The sequence below is a fragment of the Pan paniscus genome, chromosome 6 (assembly GCF_029289425.2).
Source record: "Pan paniscus chromosome 6, NHGRI_mPanPan1-v2.0_pri, whole genome shotgun sequence".
Lineage (NCBI taxonomy): Eukaryota > Metazoa > Chordata > Mammalia > Primates > Hominidae > Pan > Pan paniscus.
The window spans coordinates 40135221-40154362 of NC_073255.2; the positions used below are offsets into that span (position 1 = coordinate 40135221).

At 38.4% G+C, this 19142-nt stretch overlaps 1 long non-coding RNA gene across 1 annotated transcript in view; it reads left to right on the forward strand.

Annotated features, from left to right (window-relative positions):
* Positions 1-483: 483 nt before the first annotated feature.
* Positions 484-19142, forward strand: part of LOC130541695 (uncharacterized) — a 63411-nt gene continuing 44752 nt past the window's right edge. The window contains exon 1 of the long non-coding RNA XR_008955781.1: positions 484-1400. This is a non-coding gene — a long non-coding RNA (uncharacterized LOC130541695). The remainder of the gene's footprint in view (positions 1401-19142) is intronic.

Below are 19142 nucleotides of genomic sequence, written 5' to 3' on the forward strand. Positions count from 1 at the left end.
AAATTCACTTCTCCCTTTAGCTCTGGAAAATGTCTTTGGTTGTTTCTTTGACAATTGTCTCCTCTGAATTCATTTGGCATCTTTCATTTTGCACTTCTGTTGGTTGGGTGTTGGACTTCCTGGTTTGATGCTCCTGTTATCTCTTATTTTTATTGCTCATAGTTTTTATCCCTTCAACTTTTTCCTTTTATGCTCTGAGAGGTTTTCTAGATCTCTGCTCCCCAACTCTTCTATTAAAATATTTATTTCAGCAATCATATTTTTAATTTCCAAAACTAATGTCTTATATACCCTAGTCATTTCTTTGATTGTTTCCTATTCTTGATCTATGGATTAAATAGCTCTTTAAATCCCAGTGTGCCTACTAATTAGATTTTGTTCTTAAAAACAAATCACTGAACTTGAATGATGCTCCTATTCAGTTTCTCTTGGGCTTTCTCTTTCAAACTGCTATTTTTCCTGAACTGTCGGGATGCCTTTGAGTGTTTATTGGTATTTAAGAATGGGAAATGGGAAGGCTAATGAGGAATTCTCTGAGTTTGGCCTGTTGAACTGGCAGGCATCTTTTTAAGGTGAGCAGATGAGGAGCTAATCACCATGTTGATGGCCTCCCTAAAGCCAGAATGAGGACTGCATTACTTTTAGGTGCTAACATCTATGGGAGCTCCCTTAATTCACCTTAGGTATTGTCTTAGAATATTTTTGCTGCTGTAACAGAATACCACAGAAGTTTATTTGGCTCTTGAATCTGGAGGCAGAGAAGTTCAAGATGGAGGGGCCACGTCTGATGAAGTCCTTCCCGTTGCATCTTAATGGGGCTGGAGGAATCTCATGGCAAGGAGGCATCCAGAGGAGACAGAAGAGGAAATAGGGCTGAACTCATCCTTTTATTGGGAGTCCACTTCCATGATAACTAACCACTCCCGCAGTAACCGTTTAACTCCATTCATGAGGGTGAAGACCTCATAACCGAGTCACCTCTTAATATCGATGCATTGGGGATTAAGCTTTCAACACATGAACTTCGAGGGCCACATTCAAACTACAGCAGTATCCTGTGGTTATTCTCTTTTTTCTTTCTTTCTTTCTTTTTTTTTTTTTTAGAAAAATGCCCTTGTGTTTTGGCTGGGAATAAATGCCTGTTGGCCTGAGCTTTGTGCAAGAGTGGAGGTGTTTACTATTTCGTTGACAGTCCTCTCACTCTCCCTGGTTTTTGGCCCTGCTCCTTGTTTCCATTCTTGAGTGCATTGACTCTGTGTCCAGGGGTTACATGGTTCTGCTGCTTTCAAATTCCTGCAGCTTTTTCAAGGCTGCTCTTTCTTCTGTTCTGCTGCAAGCCACTAATGCTTCTCCATTTACTTCCTGTCTTCTGAAAATTCATTAAAACTTCTTGTATGTTCGTGAGTATCCTCCCATTCTCTTGGCGGCTACATGCTTATGTCTTTATTGATTTTTAATCATCTTAGGACTCAAGAGATACAGAGTCTAACGTGGGGACTTTGTCTGTAATCTTGAAGCTGAGTCCCCTAATATGCTTAAGAGGAATCCCTTAAATTTCATACATATATGATTTAAGCCCAGATTTGTTTGTTCGGTTGTTTTTAAACACATTTTTTTGTTTATATTTGAGGTTTTCAATATGACGGTATGGAATACATTTAGATAGTAAAATGTTCACTTACAGTGAAGCAAATTAATGTATTTATCATCTCACATAGTTACTCGTATGTGTGTACATCTGTGACAAGAGCAGCTAAAATCTACTTATTTAACAAAATTCCCAAATACAATACAATTTTATTAACCATAATCATCATGCTGTATATTAGATCTCTAGAGTTGTTCATCCTACAAATCTGCTACTTTGGATTCTTTAACATATATCTCCCCATTTTAAGTCAAGCTTTGAGAAATAAGTAGAATGTGTATAGAAACAGAGGATTGTAGAAGACAGACCAAATAGAGGACATGTTTGAGCCGTGGTGTGGAGATAGATTTGACCATGCTAGGTTTGAAAGACTAATGAGGACACCAACCTAGTAGGAGCCCAAAGTTCCAGGAGGAGAGTCACAGGAAATAGGGCTGGCAAAGGAATCTGGATCTAGAGCTTTTCGTTCTAGATGGGAAAATTTGGCCAATAGATTTTGAGCAAAGCAAAAAAGCAATGAAATCAAGATTTTAGAAAGATTAATTTGGCAGGACATGAAAAATGCTTTGAGAGTAGGTAGACCGGAGGCAGAGAGCCAGCTAGGAAAAAATTGTGATCATCCATTTGTGAAATGAGGGATGGTGGCAGCAGAAATAGAAAAGTAGGAAGCGATGTAGGCAAATCAGAAATGACTATGTATGGTACTCAGTGACTGATTGGATGTGGAGGACAAGATGATGCTAAGTTTTCAGGACTAGATAACTATAAATTATTGACATTGATGTACTTAGAAAATTCACAGGCACCCATCTGACTTCCACCTCCTCTCTCTTCAAGATTAGTTTACCCATAGTAGAAATCTTGTTTTCCAGCCTACATTTCATAGGTAGTGGTAGCAGAGATGCCTGGTGGTAGTGATGATGGTGGAGACAGTAGTGATGATGGAGGTAGTGATAATGGTGGTGGTGGTAGATATGGCAATAGTGATGGCAAAGGTTAACAGTAATGATGTTAATGTTCAAGGTGGTGGTAGTGGTGGTAGTAATGGTAAGAGTGGTGATAATTATGAGGAATGTGAGGTGAACTAGTGGAGGTGATTGTGGTGGTGATGGTGCTAATGGTGGTAATTGAGATTGATGGTGGTGGTGGTGACAATGATGGTAATTATAAAGGGGGCTTGTGATGGTTATGAGGAAGGTGATGATGGTGATGACAGTGGTGATGGAGATGATCTTGGTAGTAGTGATAATGGTGATGGTAGCAGAGATAGTTGGATGGTGGTAGTGATGATGATGGAGGTGGTGGTGGTAATTGTATTGGTAGGGGATGGTGTTGGTAGGGGTGGTGGTGGCGATGTTAGAGGTGTGGATGATTTCAGAAATGGAGGAAGCGGTATTAGTGGTGGTAATGGTGCTGGTGATGATAATAGTGACAGATGATTGTGGTGGGGATGGTGGTGGGCAGGGTAGTAGTGAGAGTGATTGTGGTGATTATAAGTGGTGATATGGATAATGGTGGTAATGATGATGGAGGTGGTGGTGATGGTAGTACTGGTTGCTGTAATAGTGATTGTGCTGTGGGTGTTGCAGTGATGGAGGGAATCACACTGGTGACTCTGTGGGTGGTGGTGATGGTAATAGTCCTTGTGATTGTGGTTGGGTGTGGTGCTGCTATTGGGCACATCTTAGCTATGCAACTGTAACTTTAAGTCTTGATCTTACTCTTTATACACATAGGGACTTTAGGAGAAAAAGGAATAGGATCTTACTCTTTCTACATATAAGGACTTTGGGAGAAAAAGGAATAGGAATAGGATCTTACTCTTTATATATATAAGGACTTTAGGACGAAAAGGAATGTGGCTCTCCACAGAACTATGAGACCCTGCTCTATTCTCTAGCCCCAGGTGATTAGATGAGGAGTGGAAAGCTGACTCAGGGGAGCCAATCTTTAATCCGAGTTAAGAAGATTTTCTTTCTTTTTTTTTTTTTTTTTTTTTTTTAGGGACAAGGCCTCCCAAAGTGCTGGGGTTACAGGCATGAGCCACTGCACCCAGCCTCAGTCAATTTTTTTTTTTTTTGAGACGGAGTTTTGCTCTTGTTGCCCAGGCTGGAGTGCAAAGGCGTGATCTCGGCTCACTGCAACCTCCACCTCCCGGGTTCAAGCAATTCTCCTTCCTCAGCCTCCAGAGTAGCTGGGATTACAGGCATGTGCCACCACGCCTGGCTAATTTTGTATTTTTAGTAGAGATGGGGTTTCTCCATGTTGGTCAGGCTGGTCTCGAACTCCTGACCTCAGGTGATCCGCCCACCTCAGCCTCCCAAAGTGCTAGGACTACAGGTATGAGCCACGATGCCTGGCCAAGTTAAGAAGAATTTCAACCTCTAGGATTTAGCTAAAGGCTTGGAAATTATACTGTAAGATGTGAACATTTAAACTTAAGAGACTTGTGGAGTCAGAGCTTCAGTCATCACCATGGCAATGAAATGGTGCATAGAGTCGGGGTTAAGAAATAGCTCACAAGCCATGAGTAACCAGAAAAGGCCAATGTGCCAAGAGAAACAGCAGAGGAAGCAGGTGGGTAGAGAGAAGCAGAATGAGTAAGAGCCAGCCTTCATCCCGCCTGACAATGTCCAGGCCCCTTGTGTTCCCAGAGACCCATCCATGTCTGTTCTGGTCTTGTATGTCCATGAGCTTGCCAGTTGTATCTACTCCATAAACTTCCCTTTTTTTGAATTACTTAGTATGTATGGGTTTCTGTTTCTCACAGTGAAATACGAGGGACTAAGATGTTCATGAAGTAAATTGCTCATTTTCCATGCTTTTTGCAGACTTCCTCAAAGGTCACTAGACCCTAGATACCACTATTAGATGCATTTGTGCTTGGGTCCTTCAGCCCTCTCCCAGACAGACCACAAGCCTAAGAATTTTATTTAAGACCATGTCCATTTCTCACAGGGTCCAAGCTTTACTTAACATAATCTAGTACTTAATAATTCCCCATTAGTATTTCCAAATTAGAGTTCCCTCCCCCAATGGGACATCACATCCTGCTCCTCTAGTTGTGGGAATGTCTCTAGATTGTGTCTCCCACACCCTCTTGCTATGATCTTGTTTCTCTGGTTTGCATCCTCGTGACTTACACCTTGATCCTTCTCTGCCTGCCTCCTTCAGATGCCTAACTGGAACTCTCCATCTAACTTTGGTTTGGTTCACTCATAAGATCCTGACTCTGGTGTCTCTCTCCCACAGACAATGAAGCACAGCTGATGGATGAGCTGGACTTGGGCCTGATGCCCTAGTCTTCTGCTGGGCTGGGAGAGAGGGGTGGAAGCCTAGAGAGAACCCTTCTCTACTGCATACCATCCATGTGCCAGGTGTTCTATGACTTGGGAGTTCAGCATTCTTGCCTTCATTTTATAGTTGATAAACCTGAAGCTCAGAGAGCTAAAAGTAATTTGCCTAAGTTTATATAGTGAATGAATGCCAGATCTGGGGTATGAACCCAGGTGGATTTGACTTCAAAACTCATCTTTCACTTTTAAACTGTGCTGACTTGCCAAGGGATTAAATAAACCAACATTTGTTGAGCACTATGGCAGTGACTTTAAGTTGTCCCCCAATGTTCATGTTCTCCTTTTTGCTTAATTGCAAAGCCCTGGTTTGTTTTGGTATGGAAATGTACCCCCCTAAAAGATTCTATACCCCAGGCTTCCTGAAGCAAAGTATGCCCATGCAAAGCTGGTATGATGAGATGGAAGGGTTAAGGCGTGGTGGTGGTGGGAGGGAGGCTCCAGAAAGGCTGCTAAGAGCTTATAGTTGCTCTAGTTGATAAGTTCTCTCCTATGCCCTTTCTTCTTGCTGCTAGAGAGCTCTAATGACCACTTTGGATATGAGGATATCCTGAAGCGAGCATCCATAGTCTAGAATAATGGAGACAGGGTCCCTGAGGTCTTCAATGCTGCCATATTGGCTCTGGGCTCCCTGCTTCTGTACTGTTGTATGTGGAAGAGCTATACAATGCCTATTTTGTTTAAGCTACTTTTATATGCAATAGGACTCAAGCACCTTCTGTATATCAGACAGTATGCTAGCACTTTGATGTTTCGTTGCCCCTATTCCAGATGAGAATCCTGTTTCAGAAAGCTCAGGTAATTAATTTAACATCACACAGCCAGTTAAGTGGCATGATTTGACATATTGCTCTAGTATAATATAAATCTAAATTCCTGAACATGACATGTAAAATACCTGTGGTGTTCCATTTTGTTTTAGGCTTTTGAAAATGCTCTTCCCTCTGCCTAGAATTCTCTGCCTTTACTTTTCACCTGGAAAACTCCCAGTCATCCTTCATGATCCAGTCGAAGTGCTACCTCCTCTTTGCAGTCTTTGCTAAACAGCTGTCTCAGGACACATCTTTCTTCTGTGCTCCTGTTGCCGCATGCTGAACCTTATTAAGACGTTGCGTTGCATAAGACACGTACATTATATTGCACAGTATGATAATTGTTTAGATACCTATCTCCTCTCTAAAATGTCAGCTTCTTCTTCTTCTTTTTTTTTTTTTTTTTTTGAGATGGAGTCTTGCTCTATCGCCCAGGCTGGAGTGCAGTGGCTTGATCTCAGCTCGCTGCAACCTCTGCCTCCCAGGTTCAAGCGATTCTCCTACCTCAGCCACCCAAGTAGCTGGGATTACAGACACCCACCACCATGCCCAGCTAATTTTTGTATTTTTAGTAGAGATGGGGTTTCACCATTGACCAGGCTGGCCTCGAACTCCTGACCTCAGGTGATCCCCCCAACCTGGGCCTCCCAAAGTGTTGGGATTACAGGCGTGAGCCACCGTGCCTGGACAGCTGCTTCTTTGTAAAAATTTTAGATTCAGGGGATACATGTGCTTTTTCGTTACATGGATATTACATGAATAATGGTGGGGACTGAGTTTCATGTACCTATCTCCCAAATATTGGACATTGTGCCCAGTAGGTAATAAAACGTCAGCTTCCTTAGAGGCAAGATCTTTCCATCTCTATTCTCAGCATTAGTTCACTGCTTGACACCAAAACAGTAAATATTCATTGAATGACTAACTGCCTGAATGAATAAAAGTAGGCAATTATGTTCAATGATACCTTTTATTAATAGTAAACTTCAGGGGCTTACTCTAGCATATTGAGGTTTATCTCTTCATGTCTCTAAAGCCACCTGGGAAGCAAAGAGAAGTATGTCCCTGGTGAGTTACTTTAAATGAAGATCTAAGATCTCAGGTCTCCATGGATGGACACCTTTCAGCTCATTTTTAACTCTCATTCCATAGCCTCTGCATCTAAAGATGATTGCAGCATATTTCCAATTCAAAATATCATTTTGTTGGGAGATGTGACTGAAAAGCTTATAAAGGTGGATTTGATTCTTGCCTTATTCCTTTCAAAAAATGGAATCAGCTCTAACACAGCATCCTTTTTTAAGATTTCGAAAAGTCTGAATCCATTTTAAACTAGATTGTGATTGACAAACCCACGGGAACACTAGCGAACAGTTAAATACTAATTAGCCAAACCCCTGCTACTCTCCCAGCTGTCAAAGGCAGAGATAGAGACAAAAGCTTCAATTAAACCTGAGTTGGTCCCCAAGGAGGGAGAGGTCAAAGGGGAGTGTTCAGTCAACTGTGAGATTATGTGAACACAGTCCCAAGTAATAATCATAAAAAATCCAAATGTACCTTTACATATTTAAAAATACATTATACTGACATTAAAACTCTCTTTTTGTCATTTTACTCTCCTCAATCTTCCCATCATTTCAATGTTTCCCATTATTTTTAGGATAAAATCCAAAGCCTTTCCCCTGACTTTCTGCCCCCAATAAAAATTTCCAGTTGTATTTGTCACTTACTCCTTGCCCTGGAGCACCTGCCCACTGGTCAAATATGACCCCAGGTACGTGGAGCTCAGGCTGAACTATACTCCAGCCTCCCCTTGGGCTGTCCAAATATGAGCTATCTATTCAGACTTAGCAACATGCTACCTCTTCTTAATCATCCGTTGAATTAAAATACCAGTTAACAACACAATTTCACTTATATAATCTCTTCTACACCTCCCTACAGCTTTAAGAGTTAGCTGTGGTGAAAGATAAATGCACCGAGACCAAGAGAGAATTCAGTGTCATTGTCCAAAGACACACAGACACCAGGTGAAGAGCCAGGGCTGGAGCCTAGAACTCGGACTGCAGCCCTTGCCTCTCTTGTCGCATCATTGACTAGCCTTCCCAGGTGGTGGCTCAAAGCCTGTGCCAGCTCCCAAGGAGGTTTTTCTGTCTGGGGAAAAGTGAGAAAAACATGATGAATTCTTCAAAAAGCTTAATCTAGTCAATTTACTAGACTCTCTTTTATTCTAACATTATACTTTTAGAATTAAAATGTAATTTATTTTTACGAAAGTAGTGGAAATAAGTTATGGTAAATTATTGTATAATTTATTTGACAATTAAATGTAACTGTATTATGTCAGAAAACCAGCTCTATTATTCTGATGACAAATTCCCCCAGGACTCCTTGTAGGCTGAGTTGTCCATTCTCTCGTTGGGCCACCCTGTCAGTAGAATAATCCCCCAGTGGAGCACCTGTCACTGCCCAGCTCCTATGTGTTTACTGGCCCTCTCCCCTTCTAGACCACGAGTTCCAAGGAGTATGAATTCTGTGCCCTAACACCAGAATACCTGTCTCCATCAAAATTGGGTAACCACCAAGAATATGATCTACATCTAAATGTGGGCTGCTGAACTGATGTTCAGTTGAATCAACAACATCCACAATAATAGTACCTAACATTTATTGAATATGTCCTAACTGCTTAAAATCACATTTTCTGCTCTACATGCATTATCTCATTGGAAGTCAACATCCATGAGCTGGATCATTGAAGTTTCAAATGGGATTCCATTTAGTCCAAGGAGAAAAATTTTGCAAACTGGATCATGCTTGGCCTTAAAAATAGGTAGAACAGGGAGAATGTAGACCCTCCTGTACGCTGGAATTTAAAAAGCATTGACAAGCTGCCCTTGCCCGTGAGATATGCACCCATCTCTCTCTTCCAAGCTCTACCATTGGAACTTAATCCTTTTCAGTAGTTCATTAGCTTTTTCCAGAGATTTCTTTTAAAATGCAAATAATCCTGGGAAAGTAATTACAAGGCATAAGATGGGATGGAGATATGAATGTGGTTATGAATGTGGTTATGAATGGTGGTGGCATGACAGGGGGTGTTGAGGAGAAAAAGTAGGGGAAGCTGCCTCCAGAAAACCCAAACTTGTCTACACAAAAAGACTTGAACTCAACCACTGGGCATTAATTCTCTATTTTATTTTACTGCTCCTACCCCAGCTTCTCCAAACTGATTTTCAAAATTTGAGCAAATATAATTCAGTATTTTTATTTAGCCTAAGTCCTCTATTCAAGTGAAGCTATGCTAACACCTATCCTCTAAAGATTACATTGCAGTAAGAAGATTTGTTTCCCTGATAAATAGGTAAATTTGGGGGAATTCATAACTTTTGTATAATTCTCACAGGTATTTAAAATTCTCAAAGTTTAAGAAACATCCATTTAGAGGAGATTACTATAAAGAATTAAAACAGAACTTCTTAAATTATGGACCACTGATGTTAGGATCAACTGGGGCTTCTTGCAGATTCCTGGGACCTCTAGCACACTACTCTTGAATTAGAAAATCTGGGGTGGGATCCCAGAATCTGCATTTGAAAATCTTCCCAGAAGATGTACTTTAATATTTGATTTAAAATTAAAAATTTGAGAACCACTAGCTTTAAATGAATTAAGGTTCATGTTTAGTGGTATTGCATTATTCTGTAGTTATCCATATTTCTGAATTTTAATAGTTGAATAAATTCCTTGGGTTTTTCTGAAAGACAGTCATGTCATCAGAAGTAATCATTTTTTCTCCTCTTTTCAGTTTCTATGATTGTTATTTCTTCTTATTGCAATGGCTGTGTAGTAAGTAGATCAGGGATTGGTAAACTATGAGGCACAGTCCAAATCCATCTGTCTACTCTTTTTGTATGACCCATGAATCATTTTCACATTTCAAAATGGTTTTTATGAAGAACTTTCTTTATATCTTCCATGCTGTCTCTTGGCCAGCAAAGCCTAAAATATTTGCTATATGGCTCCTTACTAAAAAAGTGGGATGGTTCCTGTTGTAGACTAAGAAAGGTACCACCCAGAACCCCCGTGCTGTGCAGCTGCAGAGAGTGCGGTCAGTAAAGTGTCTCCAGCTGGTGAGGACTCCTCCAGGGTGGGGCAGCTCACTCAGAGGAAACCCTCCTAGGCATCTCGTAACGGCTCTCCAAGTAAGATGGGGTAGAAAGGCCAGGCAAGGAGCACTTGCTCCAGAGTTACCATCAGCTTGGCCAAGGCTTTGCTGGGCTGAGTCACGGTCGAACTTCTTTCTTTAAGAAGTCCTGCTTCCCACTCCTGCCCTTCACAGGTTTTGATCCATAATGAACATCTTCTACCCCAAGCCCTTCCTTGACATCTGCTTTCGGAAAACCAACCTTTGGCAGGCTGTGCTGTTGAGTACAATATTAATAATCCTGATAACAACAAACCTATCTCCTTCCTTCCTTTCTTCCTTTCCTTCTTTCCTTCCTTCCTTCCTTCCTTCCTTCCTTCCTTCCTTCCTTCCTTCCTTTCTTTCTTTCTTTCTTTCTTTCTTTCTTTCTTTCTTTCTTTCTTTCTTCTCTCTCTTTCTTTCTTTTTCTTTCCTCTTTTCTTTTTTGAGACAGGGTCTCACTCTCTCACGTAGGCTCTATCATCTTATTTCTAACTTGGAGAGACATGACTCTTGTTCATTGCTATATAAAATACTTGTTGATTTTAAGTGGATATTCCTTGTCTCTTTAAATAAGTTTATTACTATTTTTAACAGTGATTATATTTATTAAGAATTTTATGAAGAATGGGTTTTACATTCTATCATACATATTTTAAGCATTTTTTATTTTTAAATTAATGTAAATGGATTACACTTAGAGATATCCTAACATTGAAACATGCCTGCATTCTAAACTTAGAAAACGATGTATGAATTTTATTTATTAATTCACTTGCATAGTACCTGCTAGTGTTTTAATTTTTAACATTGAATAAGATTAATAGTACTGTAAAATTAACATTTTTTTGAGAAAATCTATGAATTTTAACACATGTATAAATCTGTGTAAATTGTGGGAGAATTGCTTGAACCCAGGAGGCGGAGGTTCCAGTGAGTCGAGATTGTGCCACTGCACTCCAGCCTGGGTGACACAGCAAGACCCCATTTCAAAAAATAAAAATAAATAAATTGACCATGTTTATACGGGTCTATTTTTCTGTGTGAGTCCTCCAACTTTGTTCTTCTTTTTCAAAATTGCTTTGGTTTTTCTAGTTCATTTGCCTTTCTATATTAATTTTAGAGTCAGCCCATCTATATCTACAAAAATCCCCCAGAGATTTTGATTACAATGGAGCTAAACTTACAGATCAATTTGGAGAGAATGGGCACCTTGACTGTGTTGAGTGTTCCAATTCATGAATATGGTAGGTGTCTCCATTTATATAGGTCTTCCTCGATATTTCAGAAGGATTTGGCAGTTTTCAATATACAGGTCCTGCACATGTTTTGTTAGTTTTATACCTAAGTATTTCTCTTTCATTTGAACTATTTAAATGGCATTTAATTTTTTTTCAGTCTCCAATTGTTGATTGCTAATATATGGAAATACAATTGATTTGTGTATGTTAACCTTTTATCCTGTGATCTTACTAAACTCACTTATTAGTCTTAGGTTTTTTTGTGTGTTTAATTTTATCAAATGCTTTTTCTGCAGCAGTTTATGTATGATCATGTAATTTTCATTCTTTAGTAGTTTTGTATGGTAGATTACATTGATTGATTTTTGAATGTTAAACTAGCTTTGTATTTCTAAAATAAAACTCACTTGTTTCATTGGAGGAACATACAAGAAAAAAAAAACCCTATGGTAATACATTACTCTGGTAATGTATTAGTCCCTTAATAATTTGCTGGAATTGATTCAAGAGTGCTTTGTTGAGGGCTTTTTTTGCCTATATTCATTAGGGGTACATGTCCTTAGTTTTCTTTTTTTTTTTGTATTATCTTTGTCTAGTTTGATATCAGGTTACTGTTGGCTGCATGAAGTGACTTGGGAAAGTTTTTATTCTCTTCTATCTTGTGGAAAAAAATGTGTAGAATTGCTATTATTACTTCTTTAAATGTTAGAATTTACCAGTGAAATTACATAAGCCTGGAGCTTTCATTTGAGGAAGGGTTTAAACTACCCAATTTCATTACTACATATAGGACTAGTCATATTATCTATCTCTTTGTGGGTTAGTTTTGACAGTTTGTGGCTTTCAAGGAATTAGGCCATTTTATCTAAGTTGCTGAACTTTTATTCATAGGATTATTGCAGTATTCCCATATTATTTCTTTAACGTATATGTTTGTATTGTTACTCCCTCTTTCATTTCTGATGGTGGTAATTAACATCATTTCTATTTTTTCCTTTGTCAGTCTGTCTATAGATTTTCCAATATAATCATTACTTCAAAGAACCAACTTTTGGTTTTATTAATATTCTCTATTGTTTTCTTCTTTTCAGTTTCATTGATTTCAGCTCTTGTCTTTATTTTTTTCTTTCCTCTGCTTGTGTGTCTCTATTTTAATTATGCTATCACATCTAAATACTTAATCACCTAATTTTCTTTCAACTCTTAAATGGTTGTAGTATGTCTTCAACCAATTATTCTTTAAAAATATGTGTCATATAATATTTTGAATCCTTGACTCTGAAAATTTACCTTTGGTGGTCATACATGAAAGCCAGCTTAGCTAGGTATAAAATTCTTAGGTTATAACACATCTTTTTTTTCTAATTCAAAGACTTCTATTGACTTTTCATGTTTAATGGTTACTATTCTGGTTTGTTTTGAGTAATTTTAATAACCGCAGTTTATTTACAAAATTCAGACTAATTATTTTGTTCCCATGCCAACAAAATACATTTGTTCCCAGACAGCTGGTGTGATGCATCATTCGAAGACTTTTTATGAGAGATAGAACCACATTTAATTTTGGCCACATCTTATTCTCATGACAGTTTGAATACTTGCCTCCGTTTTCTGAAAAAAAAAAAAAGAGAAAAGAAAAAAAAACCTTGAACCACAGTGTCAAAGACAACACATTTTTTTTAATGTAGGTGTAGCTTCACTGACATCTAGCATATAGAGATGCAAATTCAACATATGGAGATGTCTGAGGCTACCCTGATTCTTGTTCCATCATAGGAAACTGGTTTTCCCTCCTGCAAATGAGAATATTTTCTTTATTTTTGCAATTCAAGTGTTTTGCCAAGAGGTTTACAAGTGTGGGTCAATTTTCAATAATTTTTATCTGGAATGTAGGGAGCTCATCAAGTCTCCAGGTCTTTCTTCAGCTCAGAAAAGTTGTATTAGATTATATATTTCATTATTTCTTTGTGTAGCATTTCTGGTTATGTACAATTCAGGCCTCTCCTTTGTAAATCAGAATGACTTGCCATTCCCTATTCTGTATGTCTACTGACTTTCAATTTTCATTGTATGTTTTTCTCTGTAGTCAGTTCTTATTTTGTTACCTTTTAATCTCATTTTATTCTCTTATTTTCAGATTTTTGCACCTATTTATTGAGATTATTTCTATTTGCACTCTTCTAAATATACCAATTATTTTTCTGAAATTGTTTTCTAAATCTTGGAGTAAATATTTCTTAATCATATACTTTTCTTCTGAGTCTCTGTTACATTGTTATTTTTCTTTTTTTTAATTTCCTAAAAGGTAGCAGAGGTTAAATGGACATTTGTTTAATGAGTAAGAGGGGTAGGAAAGGTGAAATCTTTTCCAGATATTGGGTATGTGAATTACCTTTGGCCTCTCTTTGACTCTACTTATGTAATGGTTGAATTCACTTTTCAGATCTGTAGCTGCAGGCTAACTGATTTACACAGTTTCCAATCTAATACCCAGGCTTTCAACTAATGTGTCTTTCTATTAAGATGGCATCTATTCCTACATCTGATGTCCACCTGTCTGATAGTGATGGAATGCATGAACAAGCATAATTCCCATGGCTATCAACTTTCTTCCTATGTCTGCACATGACTATAATAAGTTTCTCTTGGTGGTTACTAACCCCATGTACAATGCTCAAATGAAAGTTTTCTACCTGGCATTCGCTCTTTGACTGTAAGAAGATGTCATTAGATCAGAGAGGTTTATAGGCAGATGGGTTTATAGGCAGTAGTTCAGCTGTGTCTGGTCGTTGAAGGAAAGACTTATGCACAGTGTTCTGGGTGGTAAAACTGGAATCTCTGAGTCAGTGGTGGTATAAAATACAGTAAATACAGTATCATTCTACATTTTATCTCTTTTTTTGTATGCCCATTTATTGTGAAGTTAGAAGATACTAAATACAGAGCTATGAGCCAACATCATTTTGTGCCAGAAGTCTACTTCTAGTATATTTTTAAAGTATTAGGTTTTGTTGTAAAATCCAGCCAAAATCTAAGGCATTTATTTTGAATGAAGACACACTGCTGTTTGTCTTATCATATACACCTCCTCCTACACACTCTTATATGTAAATATGCCAAAATTAAATACTCACACTGTACACTGACTCCAGACACTTGATAAAGGACTTTTGAGATAATTTATAAATATCTATTAAAGTAAAATAATAGCAACCATTGTCAAAAAAAGCATCCACTTAAGTATATGCACAACTGAGGGTCTTCAAAATCATTTTATGTTGACCTATTTTTTTCATTTTATTATAATGCTGACATAATATTCTTTTCCAAATCACTTCAGAGTTATCAACTCCTCTCTCTCACAAATTCCCAGTCCAATTAGCAAATCCTTATGTATCCCATTAAACAATTTTTTATAGTATCTTGCAGAGTTCCACATCCAACATTATCTATTTCTAGCCTGTGGTTCTTCCCATAGGAATTCTTTTGCAATTCTTAAATGTCAAATCATTTATTTTCAAAAGAAAAACTGATAAACAAATTGCAGAAAAATGTGTGTTTTTCTCCCAAGAAAGATTACTGCAAAATATAGGAAAAACTCATAGACCTCTGATTTATCATCTACAATAATCCTGCTTTCCACATTGGCCTCAACTAGTCCCACACTTCTTTCCTTCCTAATTGCAAAAGCATAGCTGCGGAATGGCATTAACTATGGAACCAAAGGCAGGAAAATGCTCAGTTTAAAAAGCTAGGAAGACATGGGCTGTATATAGTTATGCATTTTTCATTTAAAACATTTTTAGCAGCCATCTTACTGATTGATTTTCTTCGCCCTCTATTGGCATGTGTTTTTTAAAAGGCAGTTAACATGGTCCAAACCACTGTTTTTACTGTTTTTAGATCCCTGTTTTTCTTTGTTTGAACAATGGCTGTAATCATGTTTTCTCAGGTCTCTTAGAAGTTACACTAATAAGTAGCAGACAGTTCTGTCCCATGCATTCTAAAAGCAGCTTTCTCATGTGGCAAGACAAGAAAGGAAAAAAAAAAAATCATTGAACCTAAAATGAGGCCCTATATCTGAGAGCCTGTGAGGTCATGTCTGCACAGCATTTTGGAGTTCTGCTAACGTTTTTCTAATGGAGGTAGGGGTGAGTTGGTGATGACATAAAGGGCCCCTGAGAGGAAACTGTCAACTTTTGCTTGGGTGACATGACCAGTTCAGAAAAACAAGCAAACAAACAAAGAATGATACAATCAGCTCTCTACTCCTCCCCTCCTCCACTTGCAGAAATGGAGTTGAGGCTTGTCTAAATCACCTCCACAGCCTTCCTTTGCCTCCTTTGAAAATAGGTGTTGATGTACAAATCAATACTCTTTAGTTCTTACTACCCTCACTGGAAAAAGTACAAAGTTGGCCAAATGTGTTTCTGAAAAGTTTATTTCCAAGTTAAACCCAAGGCACAGTTGTGCCCACAGGACCATCTGTTGGCTCATCAAATAAGCACCAGAAAATACATCTGGTTGTGCATTTGGGAAACAAAGGTTAATTTCAAAATTGGCAGAAGAATTTGTGGGGGGATATCTCTCATTGTCTTGTGCAATGACTTATGAGATCACCTTAGTGAAGAAAGAACCCAAAGAGCATGGCCCAAGGGCCGAGTAAGGCAGAGAGTGATGAACTGCTCTGCCTCACAAGCTGAAGCTTGGGTTCCCAGGGCAATCCCCAGAAGGAAGAGAGCTGGCCCTAGAATAGGAAAGGGAGGACTAGGATGGCGGAGTGGAGGGAGACAGCCCAGAAGAGTGGCTGGAGGTTGAAAGCAGAAGAGAAAGCAGTCTCCCAGAAGTTCCCCATGGTGGGTATGATGGAGATACTTTTAATATCTGAATTGTTTGATATCTAGTCGTAAGTTTTTTTGCATTATATTGTCAATTCTCTTTATTTGCCGTATTTATATCCTATGAAGTTGCTGCAAACACTGAATCTTACGGTGGGGAAGGCCTTTTAAAGCATGATGTCACAGGCAGAAATCATAAAGGAAAGATCAATGAATTCAATGCATAAAAATTTAAAAATTTAAAGCTGTATAGCAAAGAAACAAACAACAACCTACAAGCAAAATGACAAACTGGAAAAAAGCATTTACAGTATTTTTGAAGAAGGATTAATATTCTTAATGTACATAATTCTTTACAAATAAACAAGAACATAGAAAGATAATTAAAAGGTACAAGCAAGTGCTATGGACTGAATATTTGTGTCCCCAAAATTCATATGTTGACATCCTAATCCCCAATGTGATGGCATTTGGAGATGAGGCCTTTAGGAGGTAATTAGGTCCTGAGGGTGGAGCCCTCATGTGGGATTAGTTCTCTTGTAAGAAGAGACATGAAAGAGCTTGCCTTTCTCTCTCTCCCCTCTATCATGTGAAGACACAGCAAGAAGATAGCCACCTGCAGACAGGAAATGGCCCTCACTAGACTTCAGGTCTGCTGGCACCTTGATCTTGGACTTCCCAGTCCTCAGAACTGTGAGAAATAAATGTCTGTTGTTCAAACCACTTAGTCTTTGGTATACTTGTTATAGCAGCCTGAACTGAATAAGACAGCAAACAAATCTACCCCTCTCCAAAGTATAACTAAAGACCAGGAAAAAAAAGAAATAAAATAAATTTGAGATCACAGTAACCAAATAACTGAGAATTAGAATGATATACTTTTTTTAACCCATCAAATGGGCAAAGATGAAGGGAAAAATAACATCTGTTGTCTGTCAGTCTGTCGGAGAAAGAAGTCTACATCTACTGACACGGGGAGCAACGTGATACATGTGTTTAAAGGGCAATTCAGCAAGGGTAAAATATCGAAAGCCAGCACCAGATATCAAAAGTCTTGAAAATGTGCACATCATTTGCTATAGCAAATCTCCCCTTAGTATCTTTTTCTAAGAAAATTATTATAAATGTTCATCTTTAACTATAAGAATTTTTAACACAGTGTTGTTTAAAATAAGTACCCAACCATATCATGTTTGGGTAATTAAAGCATGGTAAATGCAGACATGGAGTATCATGTAGCCATTAAAAGAGCATTTTAATACATGGAAAGGTGTCCACAATATAAAATGTAATTAAGTGAAAAATCAATTTATAAAACAACGTCTTCAGTTATTCATGTAATCAATTACTTTAATAAATATTTGTTAAGTTTCAATATGTGCCGTGGCAGTGATCACATAAGTAGTACTATAACAGTCCCTGACCTATTTTTTAAACTATATGCACACAGAAATATATATTAGAACACATACACACAGAAAAAATACTGGAAGGCTATCCACTAAAGTATTAATAGTAGATATCTCTGAATACATGTGATTTTCATTTCTTACACTTTAATTATGATTTCTAAATTTTGTACGGTAAACTTATTTCCTTCTGTAGGAATACAAATCTTAATTTTTTTAATCATTTGCCTGTTTTACTCTCCTTTTCATTTTACATTCTTTAACCATTTCCCCCTCTCTCCCAGTGTGATATCTTGATGTAGAACCAGAATAGGAAATCAATTTCACCTGAAATAGTAAAGTGGCCCAAGACAGACAATGAGGCTGAGGAACTTTGCAGGCAAAGAAATGCATGCTGAGTAGAGTAACCTCCTATTTATCAGAAAGGAAGGAGAATGGTACCTATTCGGATTATCAGAGATTTAACTCACAGCCCAAGCTTATTTTGAGCATCTCCTTCTGTCTACTTGCACTGCCGCTTTCCACCTGGTTCCCTGAGGCTGGTTTTCCCACCTCCAATCTGTCCTATGTCTCATGCTCTCCACGCTACCTAATACAATCCAAGATCTTCAGCCTGGCATTCAGAGCCCATCTGCCTGGTCCCGGCCTACCACCCTTCGTTATCTTCCCTACACCTTTCAGTGCAGTCCAACCCAACCACTGCCTGCCCCGCTGGCCTGCCCTGTGCTGTGGTTTTGCTCATGCTCTGCCTGGTCAAAGCCATCCCTTCATTGGCATCTGCTCAGACCATACTTTTGCCACAAGACTTTTTCAGCAGTCTTCCTGCCAGGTTTCCCCATTAGCATATGTTTGTACCTGTATTATGGCACATGTCTCTGCCTGACATTACAGTTCTTTGTATGAGAGCTGTATCTTTTCTTTGTGTCCTCAGAGTGCACAGGAACCCAGTGCACATTTTCCCCACTGAATTCACCATGCTAAATTAGAATTAGCAATTTTCTTTGTATTTATTTATTTATTTTTATTATTAGACTTTAAGTTCTAGGGTACATGTGCATAACATGCAGGTTTGTTACGTATGTATACATGTGCCATGTTGGTGTGCTGCACCCATTAACTCGTCATTTGCATTAGGTATATCTCCTAATGCTATCCCCCTCCTTCCACCCCACGAGAGGCCTTGGTGTGTGATGTTCCCCTTCCTGTGTCCATGTGTTCTCATTGTTCAATTCCCACCTATGAGTGAGAACATGCGGTGTTTGGTTTTCTGTCCTTGTGATAGTTTGCTCAGAATGATGGTTTCCAGCTTCATCTATGTCCCTACAAAGGACATGAACTCATCCTTTTTTATGTCTGTATAGTATGGAATTAGCAATTTTCAAAGAATGAGAGTGTATAAGTGCACTGGCCACAAAATAGTCTAAATATTGTATTTTTTAACAGAAGAATACTTTATTTATATAGCATTCTACCATTTATTTATAAATCTCTTTCACATAATGAGAGCCAGACTGGGCAAATATTTTTATTTGCAGTTTCCTGGGAAACTGATTTATCTAATGCTACATGGATATTCAGAGGGCAGAGCTGAAATACGAAATCTGATTTCTTCCTTCCCAATGCAGTGCCTTTTGTTGAACTAACTGGTTTGATTT